Source organism: Girardinichthys multiradiatus, chromosome 11 (assembly GCF_021462225.1).
Source record: "Girardinichthys multiradiatus isolate DD_20200921_A chromosome 11, DD_fGirMul_XY1, whole genome shotgun sequence".
NCBI classification, from domain to species: Eukaryota; Metazoa; Chordata; class Actinopteri; order Cyprinodontiformes; family Goodeidae; genus Girardinichthys; species Girardinichthys multiradiatus.
Genome location: NC_061804.1, coordinates 14516880 through 14535556, shown reverse-complemented (window position 1 = coordinate 14535556; position 18677 = coordinate 14516880). Strand labels below are relative to the sequence as shown.

Here is an 18677-nt window from a genome sequence, read left to right as displayed (position 1 = left end):
AGCACATGTACATTTGTGTTCCAGAGAGCAAAAGTTTATCCAACTGTCACAAGCAACTACATAGATATCAAAAGCTTATGTAAAGAGTGTCAAGGCCATATTAAAATGACTTGTGCTAGAGAGCCAACGGTAAACAGCCCAATGCTGCTTCAGTGTTCCATCGAAGACTATCTCCCTGCACACTGGGCAATCCAAGAGGTTCATGTCTGGAAACCTTCGTGCACAGATTTCAAAAGAGCTGTGTGAGGGAAGGATGGAGCCGGCTGTATGGAGGTCAGCGAAGGCATCAGTTTTGATGGATATTGGAGATGCTGAGCCAAGTCACCTTCCAAATTTGGCCACCCTACCAAAAGCTAAGCAGGAGAGAAGAGATTTGGAATTAGGTGACAAAGATCCCATTTTGTTTTTGCAGTTATTAAAATATAGCACACCTCACAGTGGTAGTATAAGTGACATTGGTCTAGACAAGTTCTTCTGCCACTATTGGAGTCAAACACAGCTACATGTGTATAAGGCATTGTCCAAAAAATGCCCCTCAGTAGTTTGCTTTGACGCAACTGGCTCAGTTGTGAGAAGACTGGTGAGACCAAATGGTACATCTGGCCACATCTTCTTATATCAAGGTGTTCTGACAGGGGACAACTGCTCAGTCCCAGTTGTGCAAATGCTGTCAGAGAGACACGACATTAATGCAATGGCAACATAGCTGACAGAATGGCTTCGTACAGGTGCTGCTATGCCAAAGGAAGCCGTGAGTGACTTTTCTCTGGCTATTCTTGGTGCTCTGGTGAAGGCCTTCACTCCTTACCCCGATCTGAAGACATACATTAACGAATGCTTCCGTTTGCTACTTGGGAACCAGTCTGCAAAACTACCTCCTTGTTTTATCAGGGTTGATGTGGCACACTGCATAAAGATGATCTGTCAGTGGGACTGCCTGAAAAACAAGTCACACCGTGTCAAAGATTTCTTTGTCAGGGCAATAGCAAAGCTTCTTCAATCACAGTGCTTGGACCATGCAAAACAGCTAATACATGCCATCACTGTTGTGGCCCTCAGTGAGGCAGAGGGTGATGATAGTTCTGGAGTCCCTCTCGAATCAGAGATGTGCAAAAAATATCTAAAAACCCAGATCACAGAAGACTCCATCATCATTCCAGCTGAAGATCCAAATGAAATGCATCAAGTGGATTCTTTTGACGAGATCCAGACTGACCTACGCGGCTGGGTATCAAACATATGCGAGGAGAGCAGGTCACTCGCTGCAGCCAATAGGGATAGGGATAACATCAATTTCCTCCCTGATATTGTTCCACACATAATAAGACTAGCAAGTTACTTACCACTTTGGACAGGAGTAATGGTCCCCCTCTTCAAAAGCACCAACCTCACAGCAAGCTCAGCCACTGTTGAAGCAGAATTCAAAAATGTAAAGCATAGCCTTTTTAAACACGAGAACTTACCCATTCGAGTTGATCGCTTTATTTCTCGTCATCTTTCCTTTATTGAAGGAAATATGCGGATTTGTTCTGCAAAAGCGAAAAATGATGAGGAAACATCTGGATTAGCAAAAGTTTCCGAAACAAACTCTGTATCCATGACTACCCACAGTGCTGAAGCCAAGAGAAGAATGAATTCTCACCATTCTGTAGATTCCGATGAAACCACAAACATTCCTCCAACAGATGAAGACGTGGTTGAAAACTGGAGGGGACTAATTCTTCCACCCAAAAAAAGGAAGAGGACTTCTTATCTCACTTCCTGCACTGAATGGCTCCATGCAGATCCATCTTTTGGGGCAAAAAGAGTGAAAGTGGGACTATTAAAAAATGGAAACCTGCATCAACCGATTAGAGTTGGGAAATCAACAATCTCTGTTCTGAACACATGTGCATTTGATGCGTTTTGTCAGTGCTTTTGCATTTCAAAATGCTGTCAGGAACAACAGTGACAACCCCATCTTGCTGCTGGTAAAAGCCATTGCTACAGATGGTGTGACCCCAAAGATCTATTCACAGAGGGCAGAGCTGCTTAGTGCAATGTTTGAAAAAATCCAGTTGAGGTCTGGTGCCCATCAAATCGATGCCCAGTGCAATATCTCCATGGTAATTGGAAAAACAATGAGAAATATATCCAGCGTTTACATCTCAAAACACTGCTCTTCACAGTTATGCCAGCTAAACAAAGGAACAACAAGGGAAGCACCATTTGTTTCTCCTGACATTTCTGTGCTGATGGACTCTGGCATGGCTCAGCTTGACATTTCAGTGGAAAATGGACTCTTCCTTCCGGAGTCTCCCTGCCTTCGCCCACTACCGAAGGAATCAGAATGTCCACTTGAATTCAAAACAGGAGCCAGCACCTCAGGAAAAATGCTCTATGCTGGAACTGTTACTCACAGCTACAGCATTGGAGAAATAACATGGATTGACACTGACCTTGCAAACACAACTCAGTTTTCTTTGAGTGAATTTCCCCCCACTGTTGCTCTCCAAGGAAAGACATTCTCTTTGAGAGGAGTCATCGCTTTCAAGGGAAGCTTGACTAAAGATGGTCTGGGACATTACATTGCATACTGCCGAAGAGCTCCATGTGTGTGGGAGCTTTATGATGACCTGGCAAATATAGTGAAGACTGTGTCTGAAAAGAAGACAATACAACCACATGCAGTGTTATACACAGCAGACTGAATGCTGTGAATCAACACATTTTGGGGGAAAATTTCTGAGAAGCCCAGATCAAAAGGCAAATACATTTTGCAATGGTTTGATATTCCTGACCAGAAATAGATTCTATTTTAATGTTCTTTGTTACAAGTTCTTAGATGGTTAAGTATGCCATATTTTGCCTGTGGTGATTTATAACATAAAGTTAATTTTCCAAATCAGAAGTGTTTATTCTTCTTTGAAAGCATAATGTAGATTACATTTTCAAACAGTAACTTGGTTATGCGTGATCTCAGAAGTCATGATTACCTCTCTCAATTAATTAGAATAGAAAACCTTTATTGTTCCACAATAGGAACATTTGAGTGTGTCAGCACCAAACCATAAGGCAATGAAAGTACACAGGTTCATATTTATCTAAAAAAGTAGAAAACTTATCCAAACTAAAAGCTATAAGAAACAAAGTGCAAAAAACAATCACAAAAAGGCTGAAAGGGATTTACAATAAAAGAGAGGAAAAATACAATACTGTGCAGTTATCAGTAAGGTATAGGTTATATATATTAAATTAGACGTGCAGAACAATCAGGTGACAGTGGTGACAGCATTTATGTAAACACTTGATCAGATAAAAACCTGATCAGATAAAAACTTCAATATTGGCATGAAAGTAGAAAACCTATTGTTTGTTTGAAGCAGTGATGGTTAGCCTATAAAGTCTAACAGCAGCTCTGATCTGCAAAAAAGTACTTTTGTCCACTTAAGGTAAAGCTTCACTTAGGCTAAAGGACCTCTCCATGTCTTTACTAGCTTCATGCATGGGATGGGAAATACTGTCCAACTATGAATATATTGGTCATGTGCCCACCTCTTGCCCGGAATAAAGTGCAAAACACTATAACAAGGCATACATTTTACAACATCGGATAAAAACACAATTTAACTTGCATGATGAAAGAAAAACACGAAATTAATAACTGCTTGCTTTGTGGTGATGATGTTCAGCGCAGGCCATAGACGTCATCGATTTAAGTCGTCAGTGATCGCCTGAAAGAAAATTATATAGCTTGTACATAAAAGCGGCACAAACAGCATTAAAAAGGTAGACCGCTCCGGTTCAATTTGGAGCAAAATGGGGGGATGGTGACCTCTGGATGACCTAAAAAAATATATTCTTTAATATCTCATAAATCAAAACAGCACAAACGAAAATTTTAACGGCACAAACCTGCACAAACGAAGCACTAAAAAATGAGCCCACTCCGGTTCAATTCGGAGTAAAATGGGGGGATGGTGACCTCTGGATGACCTAAAAAATAATCTTTAATATCTCAGAAACCAAAACAGCACAAACAAAAATTTCAACGGCACAAACCTGCACAAACGAAGCACTAACCATTCTGTCTATTTGCTGGAATTTTTCAAGTGGGTGGGGTGTCAGCTTCACGCAGCTATCCGTCTCTGGTTACCATGAACAATTACCCATGCATGCCTCCAATCAGGCAGGAACGCGCGCACGCACGCACACACACACACACACACACACACACACACACACACACACACACACACACAAATAAAGCCAGATCATTCTCCTCCTCCAGTCTTCTTTACTCCACAAAGTAACGCCCTCCACTGTTTCCTTAACAGTGCCAGTTGTGATAATAGGGATAGTAGGGATGAGCTCCTTTCACATCGCAGCAGCTCTATCTCTCCCCACAGCTTGGTATTTATATACACCCACTTAAGGGTTTGTTCAGAACGCACCGCATTTAAGCCTATTTGTGCATGCAGTAACATTGTCCTTCCATTAAAAAGAGGGTTCGGAGACTAAAGATGACAACGAACGGAATGAGAGGCAGCGGAGTGGTTTGCGTGCCAAACGGATACGCTCAGAAGCCCAAAGAGGTGGAGGGACGGGGCCATTGGGGGACCAAAGCGGAGTTCATCCTCACCGTAATGGGAGCAATTATCGGGCCTGGGAATATTTGGAGGTTTCCTTATCTGTGTTACAAGAACGGTGGAGGTGAGAGGTTTTACGCACTGGTGGAGCACTGACTTTTTGCTCCTCAATGCCTTTCTTCTCACTGCCTCATTTAGAATAAAAATAAATGTTTTCATATTTATTTGTTTATTTTTTATTTTTATTTTTTTTTACAGGTGTGTTTTTCATCCCATACATCTTGTTCATGTTTACGTGTGGGATACCCCTGTTCTTTCTTGAAACTGCGTTAGGGCAGTACACCAGCCAGGGGGGAATCACTTGCTGGCGACAGATTTGTCCACTTTTTCAAGGTAAGACTCCCTGAATCTTTGTTTTTTATAAGTCTCACTTCAAATAAAGGCATGGCAGACAACACACCAAGCACCGCTTAATATTACTAAGACAAAGTTGGGTTTTTGAATTTTTTGATTTTCCAGGGAAATTGTAGTGGAAATGTTTCTATTTGAATGTTTCTCTAAGTGTGCCAACAATGAATATCTCGTGTACATTTGGTCATTGCAAGATTTATTGTCAGCAAATAGTCAACAGACATAGGCTAGGCCAGGAAATCTTTCATGTGATAACCAACCGTCACAAGAAGCTTGAGTGTCATGGAAAGTGCCCTTCACTGCAGCGCAGAAGTGTATCAAGAAATAAATTGAAAGTTAATCCAGTGGTCTAAGGGCAGGAGGCAGGGTACACCCTGGACAGGTCGCCAGTCCATCACAGGAAAACAAAGACACACAACCATGCACACACTCAGTCACACCTAAAGGCAATGTAGAGACCAATAAACCTAAAAGTCATGTTTTTGGACTGTGGGAGGAAGCTGGAGTACCCAGAAAGAACCCATACATGCATGGGGAGAACATGCAAAACATATAAACTCCATGCAGAAAGAACCCCTGCCGGCAGCCAAACCCAGGACCTTCTTGCTGCAATGAGACAGTACTAACTGCGCCACGGTACAGGCCATATAACGCACAGTCTGACCATCAAAAAGTGTTTATGTATGGTGTTCCAAAATCATACTTTATCATTATGACAAAATATAGCTTAATAATGTATCTAAATCCAGAATTACCAGCTTATATACATCATCACTTTACCTGTTCAACAGGGCTGCACATATTTAATACAATTTAAAAAGTCAAAGACAAAAAGATAACAAGTAAAATGTCAGACTTTCTTTTCTCGGTATTTACAAAAAAGCCTGAGGCATCCCGCCACACTGTCACGTTTTTGTCTAAATTTGTGCTTTGAATTCCTGCAATATCATCACAAGTTCTATTTGGGTATGTTACAAAGTCATGACCCACACAAGCAGGTCAAAAAAGCAGCAATCCAAATATAATTCCTTGTGGAATTCCTGTTTTGATTTAGCCAGGAAAAACTTGATGTGATCAGTTAAAACAATTAGCTTATGCTCCTTTAGGTATGAGTGAAACTAGAACAACGACTTATTTTGACAGATTACGTTTTGAAAAATTTGTAATCAACATTTGTGTTTTACCTTCTAAAAACCCCTTAAAACCCCCAAAAGAAATACTGTACTACCATCATTAAATAATTTGAAGGAGAAAGCTGATAGCAGATTCCTTTGAGTGGCTATGCCTAAAACCACATTTTAAAGAATGTAAATAAAGATTTGTTTCTCAGTCAGTCAGTTTATACCACTTATTCCATTGTGGGTCACAGGGGAGCTGGTGCCTATCTCCAGCAGTCTATGGGCGAGAGGCAGGGTACTCCCTGGACACATCACCAGTCCATTGCAGGGCAACACACAAACAACCATGCACACACTCATTCATACACCTAAGGGCAATTTAGAGTGACCAATTAACCTAACAGGCATGTCTTTGGACTGTGGGAGGAAGCCAGAGTACCCGGTGAGAACCCACGCATGCACAGGGAGAACATGCAAACTCCATGCAGAAAGACCCCAGGCCAGGAATTGAACCCAGGACCCTCTCACTGCAAGGTAACAGTGCTTCCAACTGCGCCACTGTGCAGCCCGCTATGTTTTTCAGTTGAATTTTAAATTATATATTTGTTACTTGGCCAACTAAATACAGAAGCTTTGCAAGACAAGGCAAGACAAGATTTGTTGCTGAATCATCTAATTATTGTTTTGAAATAACCTTCATCAGCAGACAGATGATTAATAGGTCTGTACTAGCCCTACTTTCATTTTGAAACTGCTGTTATTTAAGCATTGCTCATTAGTCTAAAACATGTTAATTTTTAGTGGATGTGTAAGATGAGTTTGACGTTCAACTAGAAAGAAAACTCCAACTATTGTCTGCAAAGACAGAATGGATAGCAGAACAACAAACAGCCATACGACAGAAAGTGCAGTTTTAACCATTAACCAATGTTTTTGTTTAATAGTAACTTTATCTTTAAAGGTACTATGAGGTACCTAAAAGGTGATTTTTTATCTTTTATTTTTCTGCTGTTGTTTCCTAAGACAAAGTATTTTGGTATAGTTTATCATTGTGCTTCATTTTCTACCTGCTTTACTTATATGATGAGAAAAGGCTGAGAAAACCTTCTTTGCACCAGTGTAATTTATTGTTTTTTCCCCCCTAGGCATTGGCTACGCCAGTCACCTAATCATCGCATTCAGCGCAACTTCTTATATCATCATCCTTGCATGGGCAGTTTTTTACCTGTTCTCATCCTTCAGTTCAGATTTGCCATGGACTTCATGTGGGAACTACTGGAACTCAGGTAGTTTTTTTTTTGATGCTGCTTATATACAGATGCAATTATAGAATGCTGTTAAGTTATTTTGTGTTTAGAAAAGTATAAAGTTTCCTATGGTTTTATGTGCAAAATTTGTATTCTCATATGTGTTTTTATGTTCTCTCACTAGACTCATGCTTTGATAAAAGTCTGAATCTCAGCATGAAACCCAAATTGAACATCACCTTACCAGTTGTGGAGTTCTGGCAGTAAGCACAAATTCACACAGGTTTACCAGTTTATTATATAACCCATTTCTCTATCTTCTCTCTTTCATCTTTTTACTCAGTCTGCACTATCTCCCAATATCTCATTTGCTGCAGCTCCTGTCGCCTTTCAACTTTCATTTAGCCTAGTTCTAAACACGAGGCCCTGCGTAAGCATTTTTTAACCTTGAACGTTTCCACATTTTGTCTTGTTACAACTACAAGCTTTGAAGTATTTTAAAGGAACTCATTGTGAAAGAACATCACAAGCTAGTGCAACACGATAAATGGTTTTCAATTTCTTTCCAAATAAAGATCTTAAAAGTGTGCCATGAACTTGTATCTAATACACAAATACATTTTTTTTAAAAACCATACTATTGTAACACCAAATGTATGTGGAGGTTCGATTCCATGCAGGAAGATAAACATCTGCCCTAGTCCCAAGTCTTTCTCAGTCAGGTTTTCAACATTCCCCCTCTATTTAGAAATATCCATCAACCCAGATCAGCATGATGATACTGCCACTACCATGTCTGATAATGGATGAAGGTGTACATTTCTGCCACACAAAGTGTGTAGGCTTACAGGTAAAATGGTCCCATCTGAGCAAAACACCTTCTTTCACATGTTTGCTGTGTTCCCTACAAGACATATTATAAACTTTAAGCTGGACTTTCTATGGCTTTCTTTCAACAATGGCTTCCTTCTTGCCACTTCCATAGAAACCAGATTTGTGGAGAGCATGACTAATAGTTGTCATGCTGGCCAACTTGGATCTCTGCTGCTCTTCCAGAGATTGGCTGCCTCTCTGATTAATGCTCCCCTTGCTTGACCTGACTTGTTTAGGTGGACAGCCATATATTGGTAGATCTGCAGGTTTTTTCCATTTTAGGATGATGGAATGAACAGTTCTCTATGAGACGGCCAAAGCTTAGGGTAAACCCTGCTTTAAACTTTTAACTGTCTCTCTGACATGTCTGCTGTGTTCCTTGGTCTTCATGATGCTGTTTGTTTACTATTGTTCTATAACAAACCTATAAAGCCTTCAGAGAACATTTGTAGTTACAATTAGATTAAATAAAAAATGGTCAGCTCTCTTTACTCATTGATTGATTTCTAAAGGAAACTGGTTGCTCTTTTTCTTATCAGATTGAAAGAACTGAATACAAATGCACACCTATCTATTAAGCTTTTTTTCATGGAATATTTAGTAAAGCATCATGTTCCATCTACTTCACAGTTCTACTTTGTGTATCGCACAAAGTCCCAATAAAATACAATCAAGTTTGTAGTTGTAACCTGAAAAACTGTTCAAGGGGTGTGCATACTTTTTTAAGGTGCTGTAGTTGTCATTTCACCACCACTCCATCTCATTTGACCCACCTTCAATTCAATTTAGTTTAGTTTAAGTCAGTTTACAAAAAAAGACAAATAGATACAAGTTATGTACAGAAATATAATGGAGTTTAAACAAAAATTCAACATGGAAGACTCACCATCTAGATTTTTTTTTTCACTTGCCTTTCAGGGCTTCCGCAGTATCTGGCAGAGCCACAGTCATTGTGAGTGGCTGTCTGCTGTCATTTAATTTAATAAAATTCTATTCTATTTAGTTCATTTTTGTTTACTGAAAAAATACTAATTCACAACAAATATAATCTCAAGGTACTTCAGAAGTAAAACAGATCCAATTCATATGTAAATAACTTTATAATCCAATCCAATCATGCAGACAGATTAAAATTTAATGACGTTAAATTCAGTTTATAATGACATCTAGTAAAACGTTGTCTATTGATTCAAGCGGATTGTATCGCATCGACTTTGCAGCAATTTTACTTCCTGATCAAGTATATGTCGACAGTGGAAAGGAAGGCTCGAGGACAGATAATAGAGACAGACAGAAAACACTTTGGTTTTGTTCCGTTTCAACATTTGTTCATTCCTTATGTTGGACCACTTGTTTGCTGAATATTGGACCATTTACACGTTGCTGGAAGCCACTGTGCCTTTCCAACGTCATCGGCCATTTTGTACCACAGGATAGACTGTCCTACAAAACCCAGCGGCCACTGTGGCTGATATGACGGGGCCGTCCCAGGTCTGACGTCACAGGAGGCAAAATAGGAAGGTGAACATTTGAAAGAAGCTGCCTTCAGCTAGAGACCTTGACATGGTTACCACGCAACTGAAGTATCCTCTGGAGAAGAAGAGGTCCCACGTGGAGTCTTCATTTATTCTCCTTCGTTGGCCAACAAAAAATTCATGAAAGAGGTTTCTGGAATGAGAAGGCCAGAAATTTCACTTTGCCAATCAAAGACGTGAGTTTAACACGTAACCAAAACCACGGAGTTTCAAGGAGACGCAACTTTCCCCCCTTGCTTGGTTCTAGTCGACTGCTGACGGTCAGATCATATTTTTCCTTTTCGCCAAGGAGGACAAAGGACGAAAATTGACCGCTCTTCCCGAAGTTAACTGTGGACTCACATTAACTTCCAACTTTTCCCCTCCTCCTCTCTCCCTCTGCTCAGAAGGAAGACTTCAACAAAGTAAAACTCATCCTTTTATTTTTTTATTTTTTTATTAGGAATAGCGTAGGCAGGGTAGAGTAGGATTTTAATGCAATTAGAGTCGCCATTTAGAGTCTAAGGTGTTCTGAATTATATGTGCATGCTATTGTTTTGAAACTTGTTGGTACTTTCAGAGGCCGCCGTGTCTCGCAAGTGTGTCTTTACCATGCGAACACCTGCGCGCAGGTGTGCTGTGAAACTGGACCGCTATAATAACCTTATGGTGAAAATCAACCATTTTTTTTGTCTTCAACTTTTCTGCTTACTGGCTTGCCGCCAAAAGTTTTATTACCCTTTGTCCTCGGGTTTTACAACCTTGCTGGGGGGGAAGGTTTATTTCTGGCGGGCTGCGCTCCCAAATCTTCATTCAACACCATATCCCCTTGTCATATTATCACTATTGCCATAACTGCTGGTTGATCCCATACGCACCGCACCCATTGCTGTTTTGCTTTATTTTGTTTAGTTAGATATTTTACCCCTTGTATGTAGAACTTTGCATGTTTGAGTAGGTGAAGATTATTAAATCGGAAGAGCGGATTGTATCAGGCTGTGATTTAATAAATATTCGCATAGATAAAGAGAAGGCGTTTTGTGTTTATTTTGTGCAAGAGTGATTCGTCAGTCAAAATAAGGTTAAAAGTTCCCCACGTTTCGGCAGAAACGGTTGATTAAACAGTGACATCTCTGGTAATAGTTATCAATTATTACTGAGTATTTAACGGTTGTAATTATCAAAGGCGTTGAGCCACAGTTACAACACCAGAAGACATCCCTGGTCTTCGATTCATAAATTAGGATTTTGGTTAAGAAATAAATTTTGTCAAATTATGATTGTTAATTATAATTCTTGATAAATATTAATTAATCAATAATCATAATTCCAACACTTATCTCCTCCTTTCATTCTCACCCCATCCACCATTTGCATCTTATCAGACGGCGAGTTCTAAAGATCTCTGGTGGGATCGAAGAGGTTGGGGGGCTGAGGTGGGAACTGGTGCTGTGCCTCATCCTAAGTTGGATCATCTGCTACTTCTGTGTTTGGAAAGGAATCAAGTCAACAGGAAAGGTCTGATAGTTAAAAGATAAACAGCATTATGTTGTATATGTCATACTATATGTATGTAAATGGACTGAACCTGCGCTTTTCCAATCAAGACAACTACTCTTCACACTGAGTCACAGTCGCCTCATATGTGCATTTAATGTGAAAGAAACAAGCAGATAGTGTCCTGTCCCCAGTATTCGCTTGTTCAAATTAGTTTAACTTTCCCTTTTAGACATCTGATTCCATATCATTTTGGTTCTCTGTGGTATTTAAGCTCCAACATTTTGCAAAGTTTCTTTTTTCCTTACAGGCAGCATACTTCACAGCCACCTTCCCTTATGTTATGCTGTTCATTTTGCTGATACGAGGTGTTACCTTGCCGGGAGCTCTGGATGGGATCATATATTATCTCTATCCTGATATCTCTCGCCTCTCAGATCCCCAGGTAAGAAAATGTATTCAATGCTTATATCATACATGTTGAGAGAGATGTTCAAATAGGCACCGACGTTCCGTTGTGCAATTTATTTAGGTGTGGATGGATGCTGGGACTCAGATCTTCTTCTCCTATGCCATCGGTCTTGGTTTCCTCACTTCTCTTGGGAGTTATAACACCTACAACAATAACTGTTACAGGTAAGTACAATAAGTGTGCCTGACAACTGTATTTACACCCTCTGAACATTTACACATTCTATGAACCACAACTTTAAAGCATTTTATTAGGATTTTAAGTGATAAACTCACAAAATGGTGTGTAACTGGGAACCAGAAGGAAAACAATACATGAAACTCTAATAAAGTTCAACCATTTTCCTTCAGACGTTACCTAATAAGTAAAGAAGAGACCACCTGTTTTATCTCACTATAAAGGCAGCTGTTGAAGGCCTTAGAGGTTAGAGAACATTAGTGAACAAGCAAAAAATCATCAAAAAAAGAATGCCCTAGTCATGTCAGGGGTACGTTTTGGAGAAGTTAAAAGCTTTATATTTAGATTCTAAAACAATATCCCAAGCCTTGAACATCATATGGAGTACTGTTTAATCCATCATTTGAAAATGTAAGTAGTAGACTATAGCACAACTGCAAAAGTAAAGAGACATGGCAATCCATGTAAACTGAACTGCTGCATTAATCAGAAAAGCAGCCAAGAGGTTTATTGTAAATCTGGAGGAGCTGCAGCGATACCCAGCTCAGGTGGGGGGATCTGCTGACGCAACAAGTACTAGCGTTGTGCTCCACGAATGTGGCATTTATGAAAGAGAGGCAAGAACATGGACATGGTAAGGGAAACCAGAGACCCATTCAATAAATTAAAATATTGTTGAAAAGTTTCTTTATCTAAGTAACTCAATCCACTAAGTGAAACACATTACACAGATTAATTACACAGATAGATGTTTTCAAACATTAATTTCTGTTAATTGAACATTAGAATATTACATCAGACTAATAAAAACATTTTAATACAGCAATGTGGGCTTAATATAAATTACATTTAATGCTTGCTTAAATGTTGTCATTTTTAAATCCTATTTTTAACCTGACACACGAGGCTCATTAGAATGCATATTCTAATTTATTGAATATGACTATAGTCAGGCTTAATGGGAATGAGATGAATGGGTCTAGATACAGGGTAACTCTGGAAGAAACCCTTACTACAGGACAACAACCCTAAACATACAGCCAGAGCTATAATTTAATATTTTGAATCTAAGCATAGAGTTACAGTGGCCCAGTCAAAGTCCAGACTTAAACCAGTTGATGTTCACAAACACAATCCATCAAATTGGACTGTGACTGACATGGGCCAAAATTTAGTTTCTAGATGTGCAAAACTGTTGACATGTCGCAAAATAATTTTAGCTGTAGTTTTGGCATTTCATCTGGCATTGAAAGGTGATTCAACTAATCAATCACTCATAACATTATACATATTTACAGGTCAATAAAATATTATTAATTATCTTATACATTGGTGCCTAACAGCGGGGGCAGTTTACAGAATTAGGAAGACAGTAAAGATCTGCTTTTTAGGTTGATTTGGTGTGAACAAAAAGGTGTCAGATATTAAATTTGAGTGAGTTTGACAAAAACCAACTGGTGTCTTGGTGGCAGGGTCACTGCATCCCTAAGACTGGAGCACTTCTGGAATGTTATCTGGCTGCAGAGGTCAGGAAAAGTCCACATTGGTCAAAAATAGGAAAACCAGTGAACCGGTGACTGGGTTGCTTGTAAATGGTAATGGTCAGAGCTGCAGGACCTTTTCTTTTGTTAACAGAATGTAAACCATATGGCTTAGCTGCTATACTAAACTACCAGACCAAATAAATTACAAAGCAAAACAGAAATAAAGAAAATCAAAAGAATGGGTAATGGAGATGTGTACAACATTAAAAGTTTGGTTTGTGTTACTCTTAGTGTTTAATAAATTATGCCATTTTGTTATCCAAATATTTGATATAAAACACTTTAATGTACATATTTTGTTCAACAGGGACTGTTTCTACTTGTGTTTGCTGAACAGTGCCACCAGCATTGTGGCTGGCTTTGCCATTTTCTCTGTTCTGGGCTTTATGACATATGAACAAGGCGTGGATATTTCTGAAGTCGCACAATCAGGCAAGCATTGACTCAAATAAGTTTCTAGTGAGGACTATATTCTAACTTTGAATGATTTTAGAGATCTCCAGGCTCAAGGTTATTTGCTTTTATTCACCCACAGCTCTTTAGTAACTGCAACCTACATGTGGCATTATAACAAATTCTTCACATAAATTTTGCCAAAATGATTTTGATTTGATTAATTAAATCATTGTCTCAGTCACTGAATGACAGAGTGTTTGTTTAAACTGACATATCTAAAGAACTATAGATACTTATGGTAATTTTGTTTTTTCAAAATGTCTTAAAGGTTTGAACTTTCAAACGTATACTTTTAAGTAGATTCTAGGTTTGTGGTCTGTTTTCTTTATTCATTTTCTATATTTCAAAATTTTGTTTGTTTTTCATATATCTAGGTCCTGGGTTGGCATTTATTGTTTACCCGCGTGCTATGGCCATGATGCCTATGCCTCAGGTGTGGTCAGTGTGTTTCTTCCTCATGATCATTCTGCTTGGACTAGATAGTCAGGTAACAATCAAGACTCAATTGAATGAATAAATGAATGAATGAATGAATGTACTAATTGTTTTTCCTTGGTCATTTCATTCCAGTTTGTTGGTATAGAATGTGTGATGACGTCACTGGTTGATCATTTCCCTTCCTACCTGCATCACGGCTACAGACGGGAGCTGCTTCTGCTTGTTATCTGCTGTATCTGCTGCATGTTTGGACTCTTACTGGTCACTGAGGTTTGTACACATCAAAAAAATAAATAAATTAATAAATAAAAATATATATATATCACACGTGTAATTTAATGTGATTTTTACATCTGCACAAAGTAGTGGATGATTGTGAGTGATGGAAGAGAAAATCAGGCTTTCAAATGTTTCCACAGAAAATCTGTAAAGTGCGGTTTGCATATTTATTCTGCTCAAGAGCAATATTTGTCTTGGGTTCAAGTCTCTACCATCTTTGTAGTTAGTGACTGAAACCTTTGCCTCAAACAAATCTTTTAATTATTTTATATGCTTTAGTTTAAAATAGTGAAGAAAATAAAATATTCTTTTAAAAAGCAAACCAAAAAATCAACTATCTATATTCATTATCATTCTTATATTGATGAAAAGGTCATTTTTAAGTGTTTCATCTTGTTAACCAAACGTCTAACAAACAGTTACACCTCTGTCCCCATTTGAAGGGTGGGATTTACCTGCTGCAGCTGTTGGACCACCACGTCTGCAGTGGCACCACCCTGCTCATCCTGTCTTTCTGCCAGTCCATCAGCATTGGGTGGGTTTATGGTGAGTCATACATTCAATTTACTGTTCTTAGGACACAATGTCTTCTTGATTTTGGTAAACATATGAAAAAACACTTTTCTTTTTTTATAATCATCTGAACCGTTCTCAAACACTGCACTGAGTCTCACATGCTGTTAATCCATAGGCACAGACCGTTTCTATAACAACATCACTGAGATGATTGGATATCGTCCATTTTCATTCATGAAGTACTGCTGGCGGTACATCACTCCTCTTGTCTGCTTTGTAAGTAAAACAAATCAATGAGAAAATGTTTGTCTTTTCAACACTGATTTCCATTAGATGCGTATATTCAAAAATAACAGATGACAACCCTTAAAAGCGTTTGCACAGGAACTGAAGGGCTATTATATATTGAGTATCTAGTATTGAGTATCTAGCAACTTTTAATTTATAATCCACGACCTCCCTGGGGAATAAAAATGTTTCCCTAGGGTGTAAATAAGATGTGAAACGAAGCCCATTTGTTTCAGCCTCTCTTCAAAATGGGAAAAAAGACCATGCCGCTATAATGATCCAAATAAATGACTATAAAAAAATTACCAAATCAACTTTTCAATCATCTTTTCAGCCCTCAGACCTAGAGAAAACCTGTGTGGTCGGATCATTAATTTTAAGCTTTTCACACATTTGTACATGAGAGTTTTAATAATTGTAGACTCCAGTTTGTAGTATTTCATGTTTTTTTTTTAATATACTTTGTCTCTTCTCTTCACAGGGAACCTTCATCTTCTCGATTATCAAATATACTCCACTGAAGTTCAGTAACTCTTACGTTTATCCACTATGGGCAAATGTTTTGGGATGGTTTTTTGCCACGATCTCTCTTTCACTCATCCCGCTGTTTGTGCTTTTTAAATTAATCCAAGAACAAGGTACATTCCAACAGGTAAGAATGATCGAAGAAAAAGTCAAAAGATACACACATATTAAATAAATAGTGCTTGACTCATGATGCATTATCTGTAAAAGACAATGGAGAGAGAAAACAAAGATATTACATGAGGATGTGTGAGCTGGCAGGATTTTGAGAATACCTTTTCTCCACAGCGCTTCTTATCACTCTGCAAGCCTGTCACCACCTTGGATCAAATATGTGCGCCTTCTGCACCAGAAAGCGACAGCGGCGCTACCTACACGGAGCTCAAACCTCTGACCCAGATGGCATAACTCACTCAGTAGTCACCAACAAACGGCACAGCGGAGAGATTTGTCATGTACTAGCGTAAGGTGATTCAGATTTGATTTTATTGAATGTTGGAGAAAACAAAATCCTTTAAAGCGACAAAGACCAAAGCTGGAAATGGCCCATCAAGGTCCACAACTTTATCTTCAGCAACCACTGAAATTCACATGTAAAAGAAACGTTGTTTTTGTTTTTCCTGAAAAGGTGTATTTATACATATTTACATAATTATATTTGCAGCTCTACACCCTCTTCAGGGTGCTCGAGGGTTCATGGGAGTTTGACCAACTGGTCCACATGTGTGGACCTGGAGAAGGCATTTGACCATGTCCCTCCTGGTGCCCTGTGGGGGCTGCTTCAAGGGTACCCAGTGTGCCCTTTATTAGGGGCCATCCGGTCTCTGTACAAGCGGAGCAGGAGTCCAGAACAAGCAGGAACAGGTCCGACTTAGTGCCAGCAACGTTGGTCCGCAGTCGGCCCTGTTCCTGGTGCATGTTGGACTCTGTCAGGGCTGCTCTTTGTCACCTGTCCTGTTCATAACTTTCATGGACAAGCGGCTGAAATGAGCTTCCTCCGCAGGGTAGCTGGGCACTCCCTTAGAGATAGGGTGAGGAGCTCGGCCATCCGGAAGGACCTCGGAGTAGAGCTGCTGCTCCTTCACATCAAGAGGAGCCAGTTGAGGTGGAGCGAACATCTATACCGGATGCCTCCCGGACGCCTCCCCCTGGAGGTGTTTCAGGCATGTCCCACCAAGAGGAGGCCCAGGACATTTGCTGTACATGAACAGGAATTACAAAAATGTAACCAAAGAAACCACATTATAAGGGACAATATGTGTATATCCTGCTGAATGCTGAATATCCTGTTCAATAAGGATTAAATGTTTGCTGTTTTAATCATAACCCATATCAACTTCAAAAACTGAATACTTTGCATTAAAAAAAAAGGAAGCTTTTGTTGGAATACTGCCTTTATTGATCCGAGATGCAAGATACAATGCTGTGCAAAAGTATCAGAATCCTGGTAATTTTTACATTTTTTCACTTGACTGAAATTATTGCGCTTTCTTCGTTGCTAAATACAGGTCCTTCTCAAAATATTAGCATATTGTGATAAAGTTCATTATTTTCCATAATGTCATGATGAAAATTTAACATTCATATATTTTAGATTAATTGCACACTAACTGAAATATTTCAGGTCTTTTATTGTCTTAATACGGATGATTTTGGCATACAGCTCATGAAAACCCAAAATTCCTATCTCACAAAATTAGCATATTTCATCCGACCTATGAAAGAAAAGTGTTTTTAATACAAAAAACGTCAACCTTCAAATAATCATGTACAGTTATGCACTCAATACTTGGTCGGGAATCCTTTTGCAGAAATGACTGCTTCAATGCGGCGTGGCATGGAGGCAATCAGCCTGTGGCACTGCTGAGGTCTTATGGAGGCCCAGGATGCTTCGATAGTGGCCTTTAGCTCATCCAGAGTGTTGGGTCTTGAGTCTCTCAACGTTCTCTTCACAATATCCCACAGATTCTCTATGGGGTTCAGGTCAGGAGAGTTGGCAGGCCAATTGAGCACAGTGAAACCATGGTCAGTAAACCATTTACCAGTGGTTTTGGCACTGTGAGCAGGTGCCAGGTCGTGCTGAAAAATGAAATCTTCATCTCCATAAAGCTTTTCAGCAGATGGAAGCATGAAGTGCTCCAAAATCTCCTGATAGCTAGCTGCATTGACCCTGCCCTTGATAAAACACAGTGGACCAACACCAGCAGCTGACACGGCACCCCAGACCATCACTGACTGTGGGTACTTGACACTGGACTTCTGGCATTTTGGCATTTCCTTCTCCCCAGTCTTCCTCCAGACTCTGGCACCTTGATTTCCGAATGACATGCAGAATTTGCTTTCATCCGAAAAAGTACTTTGGACCACTGAGCAACAGTCCAGTGCTGCTTCTCTGTAGCCCAGGTCAGGCGCTTCTGCCGCTGTTTCTGGTTCAAAAGTGGCTTGACCTGAGGAATGCGGCACCTGTAGCCCATTTCCTGCACACGCCTGTGCACGGTGGCTCTGGATGTTTCTACTCCAGACTCAGTCCACTGCTTCCGCAGGTCCCCCAAGGTCTGGAATCGGCCCTTCTCCACAATCTTCCTCAGGGTCCGGTCACCTCTTCTCGTTGTGCAGCGTTTTCTGCCACACGTTTTCCTTCCCACAGACTTCCCACTGAGGTGCCTTGATACAGCACTCTGGGAACAGCCTATTTGTTCAGAAATTTCTTTCTGTGTCTTACCCTCTTGCTTGAGTGTGTCAATAGTGGCCTTC

General features: G+C 39.7%; 1 long non-coding RNA gene and 1 pseudogene across 4 annotated transcripts; one reads left to right on the top strand and one right to left on the bottom strand.

Annotated features, from left to right (window-relative positions):
• Positions 1–943: 943 nt before the first annotated feature.
• LOC124876754 lies at positions 944–3964 on the bottom strand. Of its 4 annotated transcripts, none has more exons than XR_007040364.1 (6): positions 3895–3964; positions 2439–2640; positions 2206–2312; positions 1643–1790; positions 1344–1529; positions 944–1224 (listed from the first exon to the last, which is right to left on the bottom strand). It is a non-coding gene; the product is annotated as an uncharacterized LOC124876754 (long non-coding RNA). The 4 variants fall into 4 exon arrangements; XR_007040365.1 differs by lacking the exon at positions 3895–3964 and adding an exon at positions 3458–3673; XR_007040363.1 differs by lacking the exon at positions 3895–3964 and having other exon boundaries at positions 2439–2761.
• Positions 3965–4376: 412 nt separating this feature from the next.
• LOC124876803 lies at positions 4377–16343 on the top strand (annotated as a pseudogene).
• Positions 16344–18677: the final 2334 nt, after the last annotated feature.